The sequence below is a fragment of the Orycteropus afer genome, unplaced genomic scaffold (genome assembly GCF_000298275.1).
Source record: "Orycteropus afer afer isolate SDZICR_OR568_19922 unplaced genomic scaffold, OryAfe1.0 scaffold00597, whole genome shotgun sequence".
NCBI classification, from domain to species: Eukaryota; Metazoa; Chordata; class Mammalia; order Tubulidentata; family Orycteropodidae; genus Orycteropus; species Orycteropus afer.
The window spans coordinates 1077830-1100003 of NW_006922184.1; the positions used below are offsets into that span (position 1 = coordinate 1077830).

Genomic DNA, 22174 nt, shown 5'->3' on the forward strand with positions numbered 1-22174 from the left:
ATCTGTCCTGGAGGAAGTGCAGCCAGAATGCTCCTTGGAAGCAAGAATGGTCAGACTTCATCTCACCTAATTTGGTCACGTTGTAAGAAGAAACAATTTCCTGAAGAAGGATATCATGCTTAGCAAAGTGGAGGGTCAACAAGAAGGGGAAGACCCTCAATGAGATAGAAGGATTGACACAGTGACTGCAACAGTGGGCTCAAGTATAGCAAGAATTGTGAACCTGGCACAAAACCAGACAATGTTCCATTCTGCTGTGCATAGGGTTGCTATGAATCGGAGACAACTCGATAGCACCTGACGACAACAACAACAGCAACAACATTTAAATTGCTTTGATCAGATTGTTGATTTTAGGATAAAGATGACTTACTTTTATACCTCATATGTCTGGCATAAGGGTTTATTATCATTATTATTATTATTTTCTCTGAAATGCCAACAACAACAACAAAAACTCACTGCCATCAAATCGATTCCAAACTCATGGTGACCTCTATTGGGTTTCCAAGGCTGTAAATCTTTACAGAAGTCGATCACCCCATCTTCCTTCCATGGAACAGCTGGTGGGTTTGAACTGCTGACCTAGTTAGCAGCCAAATGCCTTATTCACTACACCCCTTATTAAAAGGTGCTTTCTTTAATCAAGTCATCCCTCAATTTTTCCTTTAAGGTCAGCTATACAATGTGAGGTCCCAGTGTATAAATATTAAACCCACTTTTTGAAGTTCTGGTGGCATAGTGCCTAAGGCATTTGACTGCTAACCAGAAGGCTGGTGGTTCAAAACCACCAGCCACTCCTCAGAAGGAAGACTGGGCAATCTAATTCCATAGAGAGAACGCCTCGGAAACCCAAGGAAGGGTCGCTATGAGTCATAGTTGACTCAAGGCAGTGATTTTTTTGTTTTGTTTTGTTTTTTGTTTTACTACCATTTGCTGGAATTTGCTAATGGAAACATAGCAAACTATGTGTAACTCAGTAGTAAGTAAACGGAATGCATGTCTGACAGATAAAATATGGGCTAGTATTAAAGTTGTAATGTATGTTATCAGAGTTGAGCAAGGTTCCACAGACACAGTACAGGGAATTGAAAACTACTTGAACTTCTAAGAAACCACAGATTGTTTTCTTTGGAGCATGTAGAGTCATTACCTAGAAGTCTATATTTTCTGTGAGGGACTCCACAGTGTACCGAACACTCCCTACCACAGGATCCCCAGTCACTTTCTAAATCCAACCAAGGGCTGTCTGATTGGTTGTGTTTATCAGCCTGGGGAGTATCTAAACCCTCGAAGAGATAAGGACTATTTGTGTGTCTCACTGCCGTGGAGTCGGATCCAACTCATAGCAACCCCTCCTTGGGTTGCCGAGGCGGTATCACTACGGCAGTAGATTGCCCAACCTTCCTTCTGAGGAGTGGCTGGTGGATTTGAACTGTTAGCCTTCTGGTTAGCAGTCAAGTGCCTTAGGCACTATGCTACCAGAGCTCCTTATTTGTGTGTGTGTGTTACAGAAAAAGGAAGCTACTGGTGTTTTGCTGGGCTGTTTATCGTTTGTAAAGGAGTAGAAGATGTCTAAATAGAACCACAGCTTCGATTTTGGCAGTGGCCAGCAGATCAGCGAGGCCTAATTATATGTAGCTAAGGGTGGTGGTAGTTCAGTGGTAGAATTCTCACCTTCCATGTGGGCGACCCAAGTTCAATTCCCAGTCGATGCACCTCATGCATAGGCACCACTCGTCTGTCAGTGGAGGCTTGCACGTTGCTGTGATGTCGGACAGGGCTCAGTGGAACTTCCAGATGAAGATGGACTGGGATACAAGGCCTGGCAATCCCCTGAGGGAAATGTGCCAGTGAAAATGTTGTAATCACAATGGTCTGGTCCTCAACCCATCATGGGGATGGCACAGCACTGGGGCGTTTTTCATTCCATTGATTCAGTGGCAACTAGCAACAACAATTGCGTTTAAAACTTCAGCTTTTTCAACTTAGGTAATGATGTTAGAAATGACCACCTGGTTTGGAATTTTTCTATAAAAAGTGAGTTGAGTCTCAGCTAGCTTTATAGAGTTTGGATGAGCCTCAACTCTTCTTACAATGGAAAGGCAATTATGGGAACTCAAAATATAGAACTCTTTTACTGTATGCACTTTCATTTGTCCCAGGGCCATAATTAACGACCAAAGATAGTGATTAGACCTACCAGCTAATGAAAAGAGAATAGTGACACTTGTGGAACGTCAGTGATTTAATCTGTTCTTTCAGCAAACATCCCTTTTCTGTCACTGAAGTCCAATCTGTTTAGCTTCAGTGTTGTTACCTGCCTCCCATGCCTTCCATGTAGATGAACAGTGAGTGATTTCATGGGATTATAAAAATGAAGATAACTTGAAAAGTTAGTTCCTCTCCCAAGGAAAGCATTCTGCATGATTGGATGAACGTGTACAGCAGTATGTTGGGCCTGTCTCTCTATTTTCTCTGTGTTATAGGGGATCCAAGACGAGGAAGCCAACATCCACCCACAGGGAGATTAGAGTTTAGTTGTGGGGGAGATGGTTCAGATACTCCAACCCAAGTGGGATACAGAATAATTTTTTAAAATGTTATAATCAGACCCCGAACCCCCACAAATCCTGCTGTTTCCAACAACATTTCAGTAATGTCTATTTACACTGTTTCTATTGAGCACTGACACCTGTGCTCTTTATCCCAGATTTTGCCAGAAAGTTCTTCACCGGCTGAATATCAGCACACAACCCAGCCAGATGTACTCAAAAAGTAAATGCATATAACGAGACACTTGTACACACATCAAGATCTAAGCATTTCATATAGTGATAAAAAGTAGCTCCACATTATATTCGGTCCAATTATTTTAATGATTTGCTTTTAAGAGCAGCTGTATGGTTTGCCTCCATCCCCTCCTCAATGAAATGAAGGGAGGAACTGAATGATCTCTAAGACTCCACATGGCTCTAACCCTGTCTTATCTATGAATCCTTATTTGTTAATGTGTAGCTTCCTGTCAGTGAACAGCCATAGGAATAAATTGAAGAATATCCAGTTGTTTTGTCCCAAACTTTAAAGAAACCCTCATAATGTCATGAAGTTATCTTCTCGATTTTTACAGAGAAGTTGGGAAAATAATTTGAACTTTACACAAATTTATCAAGGGTCAGTGCCTACCACACAGTAAACGTTAACTTTTTTAAATGAATGAATGCAAGAAATATTGGCGGTAACTTCAGCCTTTAGGATAGCATTTCCGTAGGGTGTTGCAGGCATACTTGTCTCAAGGGATGTTAGGAAGTCAGCAACTGAGGTGTTCCCAATGAGTACCTCCAGAGCAGAATTCTTGCTACTGGCATGAGCCTGGGGAGCCCTGTCCCCTTTCCTTGGCTTGCCAAGAATGCAGATTATAAGAGTCATAGTCTACAGTAGTGAGAAGTACAGGATCTAGTATCTGGGTTCAAATCCCAGCTCTGCTGCTTTCCCGCTGGATAGCTTTGGCCACATGACTTCACTTCTCTCTGTCTCCCTTGTTTCATCTGTAAAATGAGGCTAACAATAGAGTGCGCCTCGTAGGGTCATGATAGAAAGTAAATGGATTAATGTACATAAGTAGCTGGAATAGTTAGCTAAACAAGTGTCTGCTATCATGTTCAACCCTGTAATGGAAAACCTGCCAACTGGGTTCAGTGGCAAGAGCTCCGGACCTGGACACAGAAGACCTGGATTTGAAATCTAGCCAGCTTTGTGGTCTTGGAAAAACCCCTTAAATTTTCTGAGGCTTGGGTTTCTTATTTCTGAAATGGAATAATACCTCCTCTGATTGTTGTGAGAATTAAAAGAGAATTAAATGAGATTCTATATGCATGAAAGTGCTAGCCACATGGTTAAGTGCTAGATCAACATTTGCTGAGTCTGCTGGCTCCAGGTGCTTAGAGCAATGGCCACCAAACTGAGCTACATTCAGCTGATCTGATATTTCTGCTATTTTTCTTGCCTTGTCTTGAAGCTCTACTGTTTCTACATGTATTGTGCATTCTGTAGAGGGTGATTCCAGAGCAAGAGTAGTAGCGAGGCTGTACTGAAAGTTCCACTTTAATTTGAAGCTTGTTATGCCATAAAAGAAAATAACAAGGTGTGTGTTGGTGTCTTTTGCCAAAAGCAGCCTAGCCACATCAAAGTCTGACAATTCTGTTTACTCAATTTCTTCTGAGATGAAAAGCGTGCATGAGTGGGAACATTCTCCCACTCTGCATCACACTGGTTGCATGAGCTCCCCACCGCTGATACTGGCAAACAGTTTAACTGAGGAGGGAGACCCCCAAGTCACATCACCTTTCCCATGTAAGGCAGAGCGAGAAGTCATGAAAGTTCAGACAAGTCACTCTTGTTGAGAATCTATAGAGAATCAATCTCCTGGCAGAGCTGAGATGGAAATACCCATGAATGCCATGGATTCTAAATCAAGATGTAGCATTTTGGAGAACACTGTGGATTTTATAGTTCATAATTATAGAGAATATGCAGCAGTCGATCTTCCTGGTGTTTACAACAATCTGTTCCCTGCCACATCAGAGCCTCGCCAAATTGCGATGACCTCCTTGCCATTTTCCCAGCAATTGAACCTGGCACACCACTTCAATCCATATTCATTGATTTTTATTGTTCAAATGGAAACTTATTGGTGGATCTACTTGGGTGACCTCTTAGAATAAAAGCCTCAATGTCACATGAAAAGCACAGCTTATGAATTCTTCCTTGGTGCTCTCCCCACAGCTCTGTTTCTTCCCAGAGATTTGAAGATCCTCCAACTCTGAGACTGAGGCCTCACTTTCTCTAATGATTGTGTTTGAGTTTCTTGATGATTTCTAATCATCAGTTTACCTTTCAGTGCCTCTTTGAGTAATGTGAGGATTTTCTTTATGGTATGCCTGAGACTTAACACTTTTCAATTTATCCAGAGAACTAATAGATTCTGGAAGGAAGAGCAGTTGGGACCGTGAGCATGGACATTTATTAATAACTACTAACGCTATGGCTAGAGATTTCTTTAGAGGGAGGGAGTGTGACTGAGGCAGGAAATATATCTTGGCAGAAACCAGACCAATAAGCTTCACAATTTTCCTATTTAAACTCTTCCTCATTTCTTCTGTCATCTTTCTCTCTTTTATCTTCTTTTGTCTTTCCTTTGTTCTCCACGCCTGCCTCCCTCTTTCTCTCCTCATTCCTCACAGTCTCTCTTTTCCTCCCTCTCCTTTTTTCTGCTTACGTTCCCACGCTCTTCTCACCAGGGCTGAAACATAGCCTCGCTTCTCATTAGACTGTAGTCTACAGAATGAAAGCAAAGACAACAGGAGCCTGGCCTAGAAGTAAGGGGTCTCTGACAAGTCTATGCCTTTGGGTTATTGTTTTCAGCACTAAAACAGTTTAATTGCAGGCAAAGAGATACTTCACATTCCACATAGCAGACAGATGTTGATTTCTCTCCGGAAGGCCATGAAAAATGTTGATAACAAAAACCAAACTCACTGCTGTTGAGTCGATCCTGACTCATAACGACCCGTCCTTGGGTTTCTGAAGCAGTGTCTCTACAGAAGTAGATTGCCCAATCTTCATCCCGAGGAGTGGCTGGTGGGTTTGAACGGCCAGCCTTCTGGTTAGCAGTCAAAGGCCTTAGGCACTAACTCCTAACTTTAGTAGCCTCAACAAATGACGTAATAATGTTATACGTATCCACTGTTGAGTTATACTTCATTCAAACTTAGCAATATCAGGGAAGGAATTTCTAAGTCAACAAAACTTGCATTTTTCAGGTGGTATTTCCAGGTGCTGAGTTTATGAAATGAATTCTCCTTGTATTCCTGAACATACAGGTGCTATCCAACATTTTCTCAATGAAGCCTTTGGCTCTGTTTTTCATAAGCTCCCCACTCTGTCCATATATGACACAGTATCTTAAATATAAACCTATCATCAGGTTTAGCAAATCAATACCGTAAGAGTGTGAAATGATCCCCAGAACTCTCCACAAGGACATTTCACAGTAAAAAGCAATTGAAAAAGAAGCTGCAATGGAATATCTTATGAGGTACCCGTTTAGATCACAAAAGGGCCATAAAAGTCACAAGCAGTTTGTGTGAAGCAAGGTTCATAATATAACCATACAGGACTTGCCGGGAAGAAAGAGGAAAATTGCAAACCAATTTGTGGTTATAGCTTTTTCTGTCAATTCTATTGGGATTTAAAACTTGTAAAAGGTAGAAACTTCTGCCAGCTTACATTATTTAGAGAGGCTGTGATAACTATAATCATAGCAGCCAAACAAACACCAATTATTTGAAGCCAATAAAGTCGTTATTAACTTCAAAGCAATTAGTGCTTCCTGGGTTCATCTAGCTAGAGACTAGGAAGGTGTCACCCAAGATCATTTGTTGGCAACAAATTTGGGAGTCATCCCAAGATCTTTCATTTACATCTTTCGAAATACCCTTGCAAATTAGGGATGAATAGTTTTCAAATAAAATAGATGCACACTAGAACAGATGAGCTGCTTCGGAGAGCCTGTGTAGACTCCAGGTGGTGCCAGGAGCCAGGCCTTGCCCGATAGTTCGTGTAATCAAACAACCTGCCTCGTCTATCATTTCCGGCTCTGGAGATTCAGCAGTAATAAGCCTGTCAGTTTGTCATACTGTAGTGGCTTGCATGTTGCTGTGATGTGGAAGCTATGCCACCGGTATTTCAAAAACTCGCAGGGTCATCCATGGTGGACTGGTTCCAGTGAACTTACAGCTTAAGATAGACTAGGAAGAAAGTCCTGACAATCTACTTTTGAAAATTAGCCAATGAAAACCCTGTGGATGACAATAGAACAGTATCTGCCTCACTCACTTTGGATATGTCATAGGAAAGGATCAATTGCTGGAGGAGCACGTCATGTTTTGTGAAATAGAGGGCCAGCAAGAACGAGAGAGACCCCTAGTGAGATGGACTGACACAGTGGCCAAGATTATGGACTGGAACATGCCGGCGACTGTGAGACTGCGAGGAAGGCCGAGGCAATGTTTCATAAAGTCACCAAAAGCTCGGCAGCAGCTATCGATCTATCCATCCCGAGGGTCTACTGGGCGCCTCATATTCCATATGCATCCTCTGCAATCAATTCAGCCTGATTGTCTCTTTTAACAGATCAGGAATCCAAGGCTCAGAAAGGTTCATTAGCAGTAGTTGAGATTTGAACCCAGGGTTGTTTAGTTCCTCGAACTGGGCTCTTGCCATGACGCCAGGCTCTTCCTCCACTTGATGGGTCAGTTGATGGCCAACCTTGGCATTGTCAAATTGAGATTTAACCTTTAGTTTCTTCTGACTGGAGACAGGAGCTGACAGATCTCCTGGCTATGCACGATTCTTCATTGCTTGTGCTAACTCTGAATTAATCTCTCCAAACAGTAAGAAAACTAATTAGGTTACAATTGCAAGTCTTTTCGCATGAATCTTTATGATTCACTGTTGATTACAAGCTCATGCACAGCCAGTCTACCCAGGTCTTTTATTCTATTGCAGCTATAAAAGCAGTTTCTGGTTTCCCTTCACTTAACATTTCTCTTTAAAGAGCAGCACCCCATTAATGAAGATATATGAAGTGAAATTCTATCTCAGCTGTATTCAGTCTGATTTCTTCAAACAAATGAAAAGTAATACTGCCTCTTTTAATATCATTAGAAAACTTGGCATCTTGTAATTACCTTTAGGTTGTAGTAAAACTGAGGCAAGAATCCTAGTATTTTCACATCACTGGTGAGTCCTTGAAGTACTTTCTTCGAATGGCAAAACAGGTTCCATTTGGGCTGCCTTTTCCTCTGTGCTGATTGGCCACTGAGGGCCTCCATCTAAAGCAGCCTTTCTGAAACCATAAACAGAAAGGTCTGCTTCTGTGTTTTGCAAACATCCTGGAGATGGTTCACTAGTCTGAGCTGAGCTAGAGGCCAGCCCAAAACCTGGGGCCCAGGATGTGTTAGTTCCATCCCTCATTTACGAAACCAAAGGCAAAAAGAAACCCAGATATACAGATAGTCCTGAAGAGTTCAGGAAGTTCCCAGGGCTCACAGCCAGCTTCCAACAGACCCTACAAAATGTATCAAGGCCAAGTACATGGAAGTAGGTGGATATCTACTTGGAACACTCAAGCTGTGACCTTGAATTAGTCTAGTTTCCTCCCTCCAGGAACACAGTTTTTCATTAGTAAAATTGGTATCATTTCCCCATCCTTATTCAACGTGCATGCTGATTAAATAATCCAACAGCTGGACTCCATGGAGAAGAAAGCAGCATCAGGATTGGAGGAAGACTCATTAACAACCTGGGATATGCAGATGATATGACCTTGCTTGCTGAAAGTAAAGAGACTTGAAGCACTTACTGATGAAGATCAAAGACAACAGTCTTCAGTATGAGTTACACCTCAACATAAAGAAAACAAAAATCCTCACAGCTGGACCAGTAAGCAAAGACCTGATAAATGGATAAAAGATTGAAGATGTCAAGGATTTCATTTTACTTGGATCTACCATTTACTTCCATGGTGATACTGCCTTGGAAACTCAAGGAGGGGTCGCTATGGGTCGGATCTGACTCAACGGCAGTGAGTTAGAGTTTTACCATTAATCCCACAGAAGAAGCAGAGTCCAAAGATTAGATGACGTGTTATACTGGGAAAACCTGCTGCAAAGGGCCTCTTTAAAGTGTTAAGAAACAAAGATGTCACCTTGAGCACTAAGATGAGCCTGACTCAAGCCATGATATTTTCAACTACTTCACATGCATGGAAAGTTGGACAATCAATAAGGAAGACTGAAGAAGAATTGATGCATGTGAATGATGGAGTTTAAGAAGAATATTGAGTACACTGTAGGCTGCCAGAGAATGGACAAGTCTGTCTTGGATGAAGTGCAGCCAGAAAGGTCCTGGGAAGTGAAGATGGTGAGACTTCCTCTCACGTACTTTCGACGTGTTGTCAAGAAGAGCCAGTCCCTGCAGGAGGCCATCATGCCTGGCAAAGTAGAAGGTCAGTGGAAAAGAAGACTTTCAACAAGACGGATTGACACAGTGGCTGTAACAATGGGTTCAAATGTAGCAACAAATGTGAGGGTGATGCCGGCCCAGGCACGTTTTGCTGTATATGGTGTAGCTATGAGTTGGACCAGCTTCGACTGCACCTAACAACAGAACAATGAGGATCATAATTTTTGCACCAGCTTCCCCACAAGGTTGCCTCAAGGAATAAAAGAGAAGGTTTTTCATCAGAATGATGTATAAATTATAAGAAGCTGTAAACAAATATGAGATTATTCTCACCATCCATTGAGTACAGGGGGAACTCAAGCATCAAGCTTCAGTATGCCCTGGCTTACAGTAGACATGAGAGAGAGAATCCTATGAATCTGGAAACTTTCCACCCTGAACCTCATCAGCTCTTCTCAGCAAAGGAATAATGTGGTTGCTATTAGCTGCTTTGGAGTCAGCCCCCACCTCGTGGCCATCCCATGGGCAGTGGAACAAAGTGCCGCCCAGTCCTGCACCACCCCCAAGATCAGCTGCAGATGGGCAGTTGTGCTCCCTAAGGTTCTCAGTGGCTGATTTTTGCAAGCGGAGTGTCAGGCCTTTCTTCCTGGTTCATCTTAGCCTGGAAGCTCCACTGAAACTTGTTCAGCGTCATAGCAACACACAGGTCTCTACTTCCAGGAGGGTGGCGGCTGTGGGTGAGGTGCATTGGCCAGAAATCCAACCCAGCTCTCCCACATGGAAGGCACAATTTCCACTCTGATGTGCCCTGAGCAAAGGAAGTGCAAAGGCAAACGCGGAGGCCCTGTTAGAGGCTGGAGTTAGGCAGGGTGTGTGCCATTTTCATGCTGGAATGGAACTACTCAGTAGCTAGCAAGAGCGTTCTGTGCCTCCAAACCAGACTGGACTATTTTGACCACTGTCCCATGTCCCCCCGCCAGCCTGGAAACCAATGCCCACTTCAAATAGCCAGGGTCAATTAGCAGCAGTGTCTTGCCTGTAAGTCCTCACAACCCCAAATGCTCTGTCCTTCACCTCCATTGACCACTGACCTTCGAACCTTCTAATCCCAGTGGTCCCAAACCAAGTAAATATGCCAAGAAGAAAGAAAGGAATCCTTGAGGCTAATGGAACTGAAGAAATGTCCATCACCTCACTCGTCACTTACCTGCAGCTGAGGGGAGTTTAAATAACACAGGCTCCTGGTACCAAGGCTGCAAAGAGTGCTATTACGGCAGCCTGCTGCCGGCTAAATTCTGGTAGGGAGTCTAGGGAAAGGTGATATTTTTGCGAGTTGCAAATGCCTCTGAATAATGGGTTTCATTCATTTCACTGAAGACTGCACCCATTTTACGAGTGGTTGTGCTCAGGTGAGCATTTAAGAATCCATATGCGAACCATGTTTGTGATTTGCATTCCTAACACTGAGTGGTTTCGCTGTACCTACCTATTGAGCCACAGTGATATTGGAAATAATCTCCCTGCTTCTTAGAGTTTAAAAAAAAAAATGTGAAGGTTATAATAGCCATTATAAGCCATTTATCAGAATGGAGCTGTTACATATAGTACTTCTCCGATTAATTGGTAACCTAAGTCATTATAAAAGCATAAATCACACCAAGCTAGCATCTTCTAATTTGCATGTCTCGCAACAATTTTATCATCTATGGTGACTGATGTTGTTGAGAATAAATTTATTAACGTGAAAGACAAATTATCTTTTTTATTTCCTTGTGAGTGTTGTTGTTGTTGTTGTTATGTGCCATTGAGTCGGACCTGACTCATAGCGACCCCTCCTTGGGTTTCCGAGGTGGTATCACTACGGAAGTAGATTGCCCAACCTTCCTTCCGAGGAGTGACTGGTGGGTTTGAACCGCCAGCCTTCTGGTTAGCAGTCAAGTGCCTTAGGCACTACGCCACCAGAGCTCCTTGTGCGTGTTAGTAAGGTGAAAGTTACAATGCATATTTTTTATTTATTTTATTTATTTTTGCTCCAAGGACCGTATCACACTTGGAGTGGAGGCGGGGTTCTCTTTCTGAAAATTCATTCTAAAGTCCTGTCAGTGGACTGGCTGGTGCTAGAGGATTCATTCAGAACCTCATAATAGGTAGGGTCTACTTCAAAAGGGAAGGAGTGGTGACCATAGTCTGTTCCCTCCTTGAACCCAACCATTTATACCACTCATCTGCTATTTCCATGTCTGACTGCTAACCAGAAGGTTGGTGGCACTATCCCACCAGACACTCTGCAGAAGGAAGATGGGGCAATCTACTTCTGTAAAGATTTACTGCCTCAGAAACCCAGTAGGGGTAGCTATGAGTTTGAATGGACTCAATGGCAGTGGGTTTAGTTTTGGGTTGGTTTTTTTTTTTTTTTTTTTGTCTTTACTTCCCTCTTCTTGGCTGCTGCTATTACTAATAGGAAACATGTGTTAGGCCCAGGTCACCCTCAACCTGGCAAATATGCAGTCAGCTCCTCAGGGACGTAAGATACTAGGCTCTCCCACCAGGACTTTCAATCATTGAATCCCCTCCTTTACCATCATGAAACACACCCACAGCCACAGCCACATATTTGTTCTCGTTCATTCCCGCAGGCACATTTCTTAAATGCCTGCCTGCTGGGTGCTAGTGCTTCAACGGGAATCAAAGCAGACCATGAGCCGTGCCATAGTGCAGTTTATATTCTATTCAGTGAAGACAGACAATAACCCTCATAAATGTATACATGATAAAATATGTTGGAAGGTGAGAAGTGTTCTAGGGAGCAGTAAAGTAGGGCAATGTGCTAGAGATGGGCAGGAGTGTAGTTGCAGTTTTAAATGGGTAGGCAGCAAAGGCCTCACTGAGAGCAGCATTTGGACAAAGCATTAAAGGAAGTGAGCCATGCAGAGATCTAGGGAGAGAGCATTCCATCAGGGGGATCAGCATGTGCAAAGGCGCTGAGGTAGGAGTGTATTTGGTGGGCTGTCAAAACAACAAAGAAGATGGTTTACCTGAAGCAGAGTAAACAAGGGTTACAGTATTGGGAGAGGGGGTCAGCATGTTCCCTAGGAATCAGATCGTATGGAGCTGGTAGACCTTGTAAGGACTTTGGCTTCTGGCTTTTCCCAGACTGAGCCACTGGGTGTTATGAGCAGAGGAGGAATGTGATCTGATATATGTTATGAAAAGATGACAATATGACTCTGTTATGTGTAAAGTCACCATGAGTCAGAACTGACTCGACAGCAACTAACAACAACAAATGGTTATTGAGAAAAGACTATGAGGAGGCAAGGGTGGAAGCAGGGAGAACAAGAAGGAAGCTAGTGCCGTGATCCAGGTGAGAAGGGTGGTAGCTTGCACCAAGGGTGTGGTGGTGAGTGTCGAGGAGTGGTTGTCTTAGGGATGGATTTTGAAGGGAGAGCAGATAGGATTTGCCAATGGGTTGACTGAATGAGACAGGAAAGAAATAGAGAAGTCCAGGATAATTGCAACAGTTTCAGCCAAAGCCCCTGGAAAGACACTAGTAACTACACAATGTGTTATAATTATTTTAACCAGGTAGTGTGATGATGAGACAATGTGGAGATAATTTAGTGATTTTTTTCCAATAAATGGACTTGGAAAGTGTCAGCTGCTTGTTATCTTTCTAACACCAACAGGGTGAGATGTCCAAAACACATAAGGCTATTTTTTCCCACGTTGACTCGAGCTTCTCCCCACTTCCCTCCTGGCCATTCCTTTGACGTGCCTCCAAAAGTCCAGGCTGCATGCAGTTGCACACCTCAAACTAGTGCCTCTCAAACTGAGACATGCATCAGAACCACCCATGGAGCTGCCACACATAGAGATGTCAGGTCACCGACCCAGATCTCCAGAAGCAGAGTCTTGGCTTTAAGCATATGCACACATACACACCCACACGCGCCAAGATGTCAGTGTTATATGTTTCTGTCCTTGGATCAGTCAAATACCTGGTTTGTGGCTGATCACTAGTCAGGTTTCAAAATAAAATAGTTGGTTGTCTTTATTGAAAAAGATCTTAGCTCTCCACAATGTCTGTACTCATCAGCTGTGGTCTACCACCAACACAAAATGGACATTGATGGGCTTGTGTGACCCTGAGTTCACTGAGCAGACTGCTGATGGACCTCAGTTTCTTTACCTGCCGGTTTACAAGTGGTTTACAAGCCTTAAGGTCCTCTCCAGCCACAATTCCGCTGGGTATTTACCAAGGTAGAGACCTGAATGATGGTAACGGACATTATCATTAAATGACATATTGGAATTAATTAATCCCAATTAATTCAACATAGCATAATAGTAAAAGACTGTGGCCTTTTAGGCAAGTTGCTTAACTCCTCTAAACATTAGTTTCCTCACCTGTAAAATGAGGATAATAACAGTATGTGTACCATAGGGCTGTTGTGTAGATTAAGTGATATTTCATCATAAGTGGTAGTGGTTGTTGTTAGGTACACCATACTCCCAATCCTTGCTTGCTATGCCTGAACCCATCATTGGAACCATTGTGTATTTCGAGTGCCTTCCAATTTGAGGGGCTCATCTTTCTGCACTATATCACACAATGTTTTGCTCTTGTTCATAAGTTTTGCAGTGGACAGTTTTTTTCTGAAGTGGATGGCCCCATTCTTATTCCCAGTCTGGCTTAGTCTGGAAGCTCTGCTGAAAGCTGTCCACCATGGGGGACCCTGCTGGTATTTGAAATACTGGTGGCATAGTCCCCAGCCTCACAGCAACACACAGGCTACCACAGTACAACAAACTGGCAAATGAGTAGTCAATCAAAAGTAGTTAGCACAAAATAATAATAATTTTAAAAAGTGGTTAGCACAATACCTGATGTACATTATGAACCTCATAAATAGTACCTGTCTGTCACCATTATCATCATTATTCCTATTAACTGAGGAATAATTAGGAAACATTGTACATTTCTGACTGTCATTATGTTGTTGTTGTTCGGTGCCATCGAGTTGGCTCTGACTCACAGTGACCCCACGTACAACAGAATGAAACAACACCCGGTCCTGCACCATCCACACCATTTTTGCTGTGCTTGAGCCTGTCATCGCAGACACTGTGACAATCCATCTCATTGAGGACCTTCCCCTTTGTCACTGACCCTCTACTTTACCAAGCACGATATCCTTCTCCAGGGACTGGTCCCTTCTGACATGACCAAAGTACAAGAAATGAAGTTGGGCCAGCCTTGCTTCTAAGGAGCATTCCGGCTGCACTTCTTCCAGGGCAGATTTGTTCTTGCTTCTGGCGGTCAATAGTATTTTCAATATTCTTTGTCAACACCACAATTCAAAGGTATCAACTCTTCTTCAGTCTTCTTATTCATTCTCCAGCTTTCACATACATATGATGTTATTGAAAAGACCATGGATTGGGTCAGGCACAACTCAGTCTTCAAAGTGACATGTTTCCTCTTTAATACATTAAAGAGGTCTTTTGGAGCAGATTTGCCCAGTGTAATAATACATTGTTTGATTTCTTGACTGCTGCTTCTATGGACATTGATTGTGGATTCAAGTAAAATTAAATCCTTCACAATGTCAGTCTTTTCTCCGTTTATCATGATGTTGCTTATTGGTCCAGCTGTGAAGATTTTTGTTTTCTTTATGTTGAGGTGCAATCCATACTGAAGACTGTATAGTCTTTGATCTTCATCAGTAAGTGCTTCAAGTCCTCTTCACTTTCAGCAAGCAAGATTGTGTCATCTGCATATCTCAGGTTGTTAATGACTCTTTCTCCAATCTTGATGCTGCATTCCTCTTCATATCATCCAAATTCTCGGATTATTTGCTCAGCATACAGATTCAATAAGTATGGTGACTGGATACAACCCTGACACGCACCTTTCCTGATTTTGAACCGTGCACTATTCTCTGTTCTTTCTGAACCACTGACTCTTTTTCTATGTACAGGGTCCTCAGGAGCACAATTAAGTTTTCTAGAATTCCTGTTCTTTGTAACATTTTCCATAATTTATTACAATACATGCAATCAAATGTCTTTGCATAGTCAATAAAACACAGGTAAACATCTTTGTGATGTTATTTGCTTTCAGCCAAGATCCATCTGACATCGCAATGATATATATCCCTTGCTCCACACCCTCTTCTGAATCTGGCTTGAATTTCTGGCAGTTCCCTATTGATGTACTGCTGCAACCATTTTTTAATTATCTTCAGCAAAATTTTACTTGTATGTGATATTAATGATATTGTTTGGTAATTTCCACATTCTGTTGGATCACCTTTCTTTGGAATGGGCATAAATATGGATCTCTTCCAGCCAGTTGTCCAGGTAGCTGTCTTCTAAATTTCTTGACATAAACAAATAAGCGCCTCTAGGGTTGCATACGTTTGTTGAAACATTTCAATGAGTATTCCGTCGATTCCTGGGGCCTTTTTTTTTTTTTTTTTGGTGCCAATTCCTCTAGTGCAGTTTGGACTTCTTCCTTCTACACTACTGATTAGTAATAATATGCTACCTCCTGAAATGGTTGAACACTGACCAGCTCTTTTTGATACTGTGACTCTGTAACATTCTCTTTTGATGCTTACTGCATTGTTCAACATTTTGCCAATAGGATCCTTCAATATTGCAACTCAAAGCTTGAATTTTTCCTTCAGTTCTTTCAGCTTGAGAAATGCCAAGTGTGTTCTTCCCCTGTGGCTTTCTAACTCCATGCCTCTGCACATTTCATTATAATATGCATCTTCTCGAGCTGCTCTTTGACATCCATTTTGGTCTTTTCTTCTTTTCTTGTCTTTTTAATGACCTTTTGCTTTCTTCATGGATGATGTTCTTGAGGTCACCACACAAATCATCTGGTCTTTGGTCTGTGGTGTTCAGTGCATCAAATCTATTCTTCAGATGGCGTCTAAATTCGGGTAGGATAAAATCTAGGTTATATTTTGGCTCTCATGGATTTCTTTTAATTTCCTTCGGCTTCAACTTGAATTTGCAGAGGAGCAACTGATGGTCTGTTCCATAGTCAGCTCCTGGCCTTGGTTTAACTGACGATATTGAGCTTCTCCATCACCTCTTTCCCCAGATATGGTCGATCTGATTCCTGTGTATTCCATCCGGTGAGATCCATGTGTATAGCCACTCTATATGTTGTTGAAAAAAGATATTTGCAATGAATAAGTCATTGGTCTTGCAAAATTCTATCATGTGATCTCTGGTGTCATTTCTATTACCAAGGCCATATTTTCCAACTACCAGTGATTCTCCTTTGTTTCTAACCTTCTCATTCCAGTCACCAGTAATTATCAATACATCTTGATTGCATGTTTGGTCAATTTTAGACTGCAGAAGTAGGTAAAAATCTTTAATTTCTTCATCATTGGCTTTAGTATTTGATGCATAAATTTGAATAATAGTCATATTAACTGGTCTTCTTTGTAGGCATATGGATACTCTCTATCACTGACAGCATTGTACTTCAGGATAGATCTTGAAATATTCTTTTTGATAATGAATGTGATACCATTCTTTTTCAATTAGTCATCCCCTGCATAGTAAAGCATAAGATTGTCTCATTCAGAATAGCTAATACCAGTCCATTGCAGCTCACTAATGCCTAGCCACCACTCGTCTTGTCAGTCTGTCATACTGTGGTGGCTTGTGTGTTGCTGGGATGCTGGAAGCTATGGTACCAGTATTTCAAATACCAGCAGGGTCACCCATGGTGAACAGGTTTCAGTGGAGCTTCCAGATCAAGACATTATGGCAAGTCATTATGGAAGGCTGCAAATAATTTTATGAAAATATTGTTCATGAAGATCTTAGCACTCATTCTCTAATGCATTGGTCTGAAAATATACATATAGGTGGGCTATTGCTGGTGCTGGAAGAGATTAGAACTTCTGCAGGTGGGTTTAGGCAAAATGAATACATAGACAAACAAACCAAAATCAGATGGTTTCTTCCTAGCTGTGTACTGACTGTGAAACCTTGGAAGTATCAGCACACATTGAGAACTCGATAAATTGAAACACTAACAGTAGTGTCATTTACTGCATATAATGCTGCTGCTAATCGCAATAAGAGAACCACGTTGGAAAAAAGAAGGTTTATATCCATTACATACTAATAATTTGCTTAGGGTTTACACTTAGGCATCAAACTCAGAAAAGTGGAACAGAACCTATTTAGAAATGGGATTTAATCAGACTTACTCTTCCTAAGCTTCAGATTGTTGAGATACATTTTAGTTATCTCACCAAACCAAATCCACTGCCATCGAGTTAATTCTGACTCATAGTGACCCTACAGGGCAGAGTAAAACTGCCCCATAGGATTTCCAAGGCTGTCAATCTTTACAGAAGCAGACTGGCTCATCTTTCTCCTGTGGAGCAGCTGGCGGGTTCCAACTGCTGACCTTTTGGTGAGCAGCCAAATGCATTAACTCACTGTGCCAACAGATCTCCTTCTTAGTTATCTAGTTATTCTATAGAAGAAATACCATAAGTGTGAGGCTTTAATGAGCAGAAATTTACTTGTTCACAGTTTAGGGGCTAGCAATCCCAGTTCAGGGCTCCTTGGCAATCATAGGCCGTGGATCTGCCACTCTATGCGTGCTCACTTGCTTAATCTGCTCTTCTATTTCTCAAAAGAGATTGACTAGCAATTGGTCAACAGTTACTTTAAAACAAAGATGTGAATGTGCAGGACATGGGAAGCAGACACATGGCAATGGCACAGCCAGAACGGAAGTCATGAGAATGGTCGCATTGTGAGGAAGGGGACCGATGTCACTGCAAAATTGGTGTAAGAATTGTTGAATGGGAGCCTAACCTGTGGTGTGAACCTTGACCAAAACACACAATAAAATCTTATTTCAAGGAAGAGAGACAGAGAGAGATTGACTTAAGACACACCCTATACTAATCCAGCCTCATTAACAAAGACAACCCGTTCCCAAAAGGGCTTATAACCACAGGTATGGGTGTCCCAGTTTACAACTCATATTTTGGGGGGACACAGTTCAATCCATAACAAGAAGTTAACAATAGACTTAGTAGTTTTGTCACTTGAAGCTGTATATAATTTTTTTTAGGAATCAATGCACTCTTTTTTTTTTCCTTATTGTAGGAATCAGTTCATTTCCTTATACAATTTCAGCTTCAAATTCCGTCTTCCTACTGTCCTCAGCTATCTGGGTACCTCATTTTTAGAGGTAATGCTGTTTATGCTCTTGACTCTGTTAGGCATGTCTGTGTCACGGTACCATGAACCTTCCCAAAATTCCCAGTACCCCTTTCCCCCAACCCTGTGATCTTAGTTTTCTCATGAAATCGTCTCCTCCAGAGGCTGGAATGTGGGGAGGACTTCGGGTGAACACGGATCCCTGGCTCCGCCAGGCCACATATGTAATCAGAAGGCTGCCTGCAATTTGAGTATTTCACAATAATTGCCACATTTCCAGTAAAAATGAAATATCCAGGCCCCTGGCTGACAAAAAGCAGAATTCAGAGAGAAATGTGAATATTGCAACTTAGTTCAGCAGTGAAGATAGTATATTTTATACTACAGGTTTTTTTCTTTCATTTTGTAAAATCATGACTTTCTAGTAAATGACATCCCAGAAGATATTTATCAAAGCAGGAAAAGCAAGAAAGTTGTGAGAAGGGGCACCTTGCATTCACTTTAATATTGCGTCTTTTCTTTTGACATTTTCTTGCCTAGAGATCTAATTCCATTAAATATGTACATTTATTTTTTTGGCTGGAAGTCTTCTTCATGTATCTTTCAGATAAATCTTAAAAGTACATAAGGTCCATAGGGCATCATTTTTAAGTGCAAATGAGAAGCACAGTGGAATATTGTCCATGAGGTCCCACATTATTTAGATTCCTGACCAGCTTTACCTTGCACTGTCTGTGATAATGATAAGGGAAAAGGTAAGATTCCAATCCACCTTCTGTGGAGCACTGTCAAGTCATATTAGTCATATTTAATATGAGATCTCCACTTTCATTGGCTTCATGAGGCATTGTCATGACCATAGCTTTGCCTGATGGACAAAGTACATAGAAGTGTAACAAAGTGTCATGTCAGCACTGTACTGGGTAATATCCCATTAAGCCTTTGCAAATGGACATGGGTTGACTACTCATCATCACCATTATCCTTCTCTTGGGGTACAAGGGTTTGCTAAATCGGAAGAATTATATCTCAGGTTCTATAAGCAATGTGGGTGGATTGAGATGTTTTCTGGTAGACTTTTCAAGCCTACAACCTTTCATCTATAATTTCTTTGGTTGACTTTATGCAGCAGTCTGTACATCTTCAAACTTTTCCCCCTGCATCCATATGAAAGCAAACTCTCACCATCAGGATGCACAAACATACAATGTTTGGAATATCAGCTTTTGTCTATAGTCCCTGTGCTTGGGGGGAACTGCAGTTGAGGGGACCCAGAGTTCAAAATGAGGGGTAAGGATAATCTACACTTATTGTCTGTTATGTGACGAAACTACTGCTTCATTACTACATATTTTCTTGTTTTTATTTTTATAATAGGTAAGACCTTGCAGTAAGACAAAAGAAAATGCAAAGTCATTGCATAATTAAAGCTAGTCATAACATTGAGATGTGGGGCCCCTAAGGTGATGGCTGCTGGCTAGGCCCGTAGCACCGTAGGATAGCAGAGGAGGCCACAGTTAAGAGTAGTTTTTTCTTTGCATTCTGAAAACCAGAAACAAGTATCTGGGATAAGATTCTCTGCTTTCAATGACTCATCCAAAGACAATGGGGTTGGATATTAGAAAGACCCAGAAGAAAGGGGAAGAAAAAAAATCTCCTCACCCTAAACCCCAATAAACCATATTCCCAGTCCACCTTGGACAACTGGTTTGTCAAAGAAACCTTTCCATGGGCAGAGAGTTTAAGCTCTGTGTTCGCCTTGCCTAAGTCTTAAAGCTTTGTGTCTTCTCTGGCCGTTGGCTAACTGTAGCTGCTTTCAGTCCCTCCTTTCCCTACCCTCAAAGGGAGGGATAACTTGGAGTTCCTCCATGGTGGAAGAGATGGTGGGGAGGAGGGCAGAGCACGAAATACGTTGCTTTTGCAAAACTGTCGTTGGATGGATAGCCAGAACCTAAATGATACTGTTTTGGCTTCAAAAGGGTAAGCAGGTGTCTTCAAAGTCCCAAATGAGCTGTGTACAAGCTTGTACAAACAAGCGCAGAATCAGGCCTGTTTGTTATTCACACAAACAGAGTCTAAGCCATCTGAATCCCACAGTTCCCAGAATTCAGATGGTGCACAATGGTCCGTAATGAGCAGCACCTGTGCTTACCTCAATTACCAGACAGTTCTGAACAACGACAGAAAGGGCTTACTAGAATTTTTTTTTCAATAATAGATTTAGTTACGTCTTTCATAATTGGATTCAAAAGCTCAAAATTTCATTTTGCAACTTGTTCATAAAATTTGTATGAAAAAGTCTGGCGTTTATTCAAAAGAAATAGTCTATGAAGAAAAAAATTGCAAAACAGCCAACCGCTGGTAACTAAGCAGCCAAATTATAGTCCAAGCACTTGGCAAATACACCGTCTTTTTATTATTTCAGTAATTGAATTTCTGTTAAAGCGTGGAGCATAATTTAACATGAGGAATTTATTTATAATACAATAGTGTTTCACTAATAAATGCATTATTATTGTCACTTTTAATGGAGTCTTATGTATTCCCTCTGAGACTGTGTGGCAGACTTTGAGACAGCCACTGCACCAGTGTTGTTTGTAGACAATTGAATTAATTGGAGACAGGGTCATTAACTCGACCTGAATACCTCTGATTGCTTCTGTAAATAAGGTTAGAGAGTAAATGGCTAATCTTCATTGTCATTATAGATTCCTCTTCCATTTTCACACTGCCTTGTATATTAAGATCATTTTGCTAAGCAGCTTTTCAGACTCTCCTCATATTTACAGTATTGTCTTGCATGGCACATGACCATAATTGTATCAGACTTATATTACATTCCCCATATCTGTATAAAACACGATACTAGAAGAGAACCTATGTTGAATCACAACCCATAAAAACCATCAGACCAATAAATGAATAAACCACAGTGTATAAACCATCGTATTAAAGGAAATAAAGCCACAGAGCAAAAGTTGCTTGGGTCTCCTCTTGCAGATCTATGTACAACTGGGCAACACAATTAACACAGGACAGGATCCCAAAGAAAGAGCACAGCAAGGGAAGCACTGACTAACATCTCTTCGTGTTTCCGTTAATGCCATGCCCCTTGTTGCCCTTCTATAACAACACGAAGGCCATGCCGATGACAGGCACCTGAGTTCTTTCTCCTTGCTCATTCTACAACGGAGTTAGCTAAGAACTCTTTGAAATACAAACATTTAAAAATTTAAATATTGGACTTGGCATTTTTCATAACAGTATCCTGTTATTGATATGCAAGATATTTAGAAGGGGTTTGGGAGAACATTATCCCTTTATAATGACTTAAATAATTTCAAAAGAATATATGCTGGAAACATCAGAAGGAAAGGACCATTAAAAATGGACAGTATTATGCTGAGTAATGAAACATTTACAAGTAAGAGCCCGGGAAGAGACAAAGGAGGAGGAGAAAGAAGGAGGAGGAGAAGGAAGAAGGAGAAAATTAGGAAAAGAAAGAATAATTCTGAAATAATAACTGAAAATTTCAAAGAGATCACATATATTAGAAGAATAGTTCAACTTTACATGAACCGTGACTCCTACACCAGGCACGTTCATCGTCCTACCACCAACTGTAAACCTTATCAGTTTTCATGAGTTCTATGGATAATTGAAAGAGGTGGCATTTCCCTTGGATATTTAATGAGTCATGTCCAACATATAGAAAAATAACCACCAATGGAATTCTTTCAGACAATACTCGTAGCACTAATCTACTAATCTGCTGGGATGAGAATTTGAGCCACATATGAGTCTCATACATATGGATGATACTAAGACATGGTTAGAACCTATGTTGTTGCTGTTAGGTGCCATCAAGTCATCTCTGACTCAGAGCAACCCTATGTACAACAGAATGAAACACTGCCCAGTCCTGTGCCAT

The 22174-nt window shown here is 41.5% G+C and overlaps 1 protein-coding gene across 1 annotated transcript in view; it reads left to right on the forward strand.

Moving 5' to 3' along the window:
• The window catches only part of AFF2 (AF4/FMR2 family member 2), a 431977-nt gene that overhangs the window by 340639 nt on the left and 69164 nt on the right, over nucleotides 1-22174 (forward strand).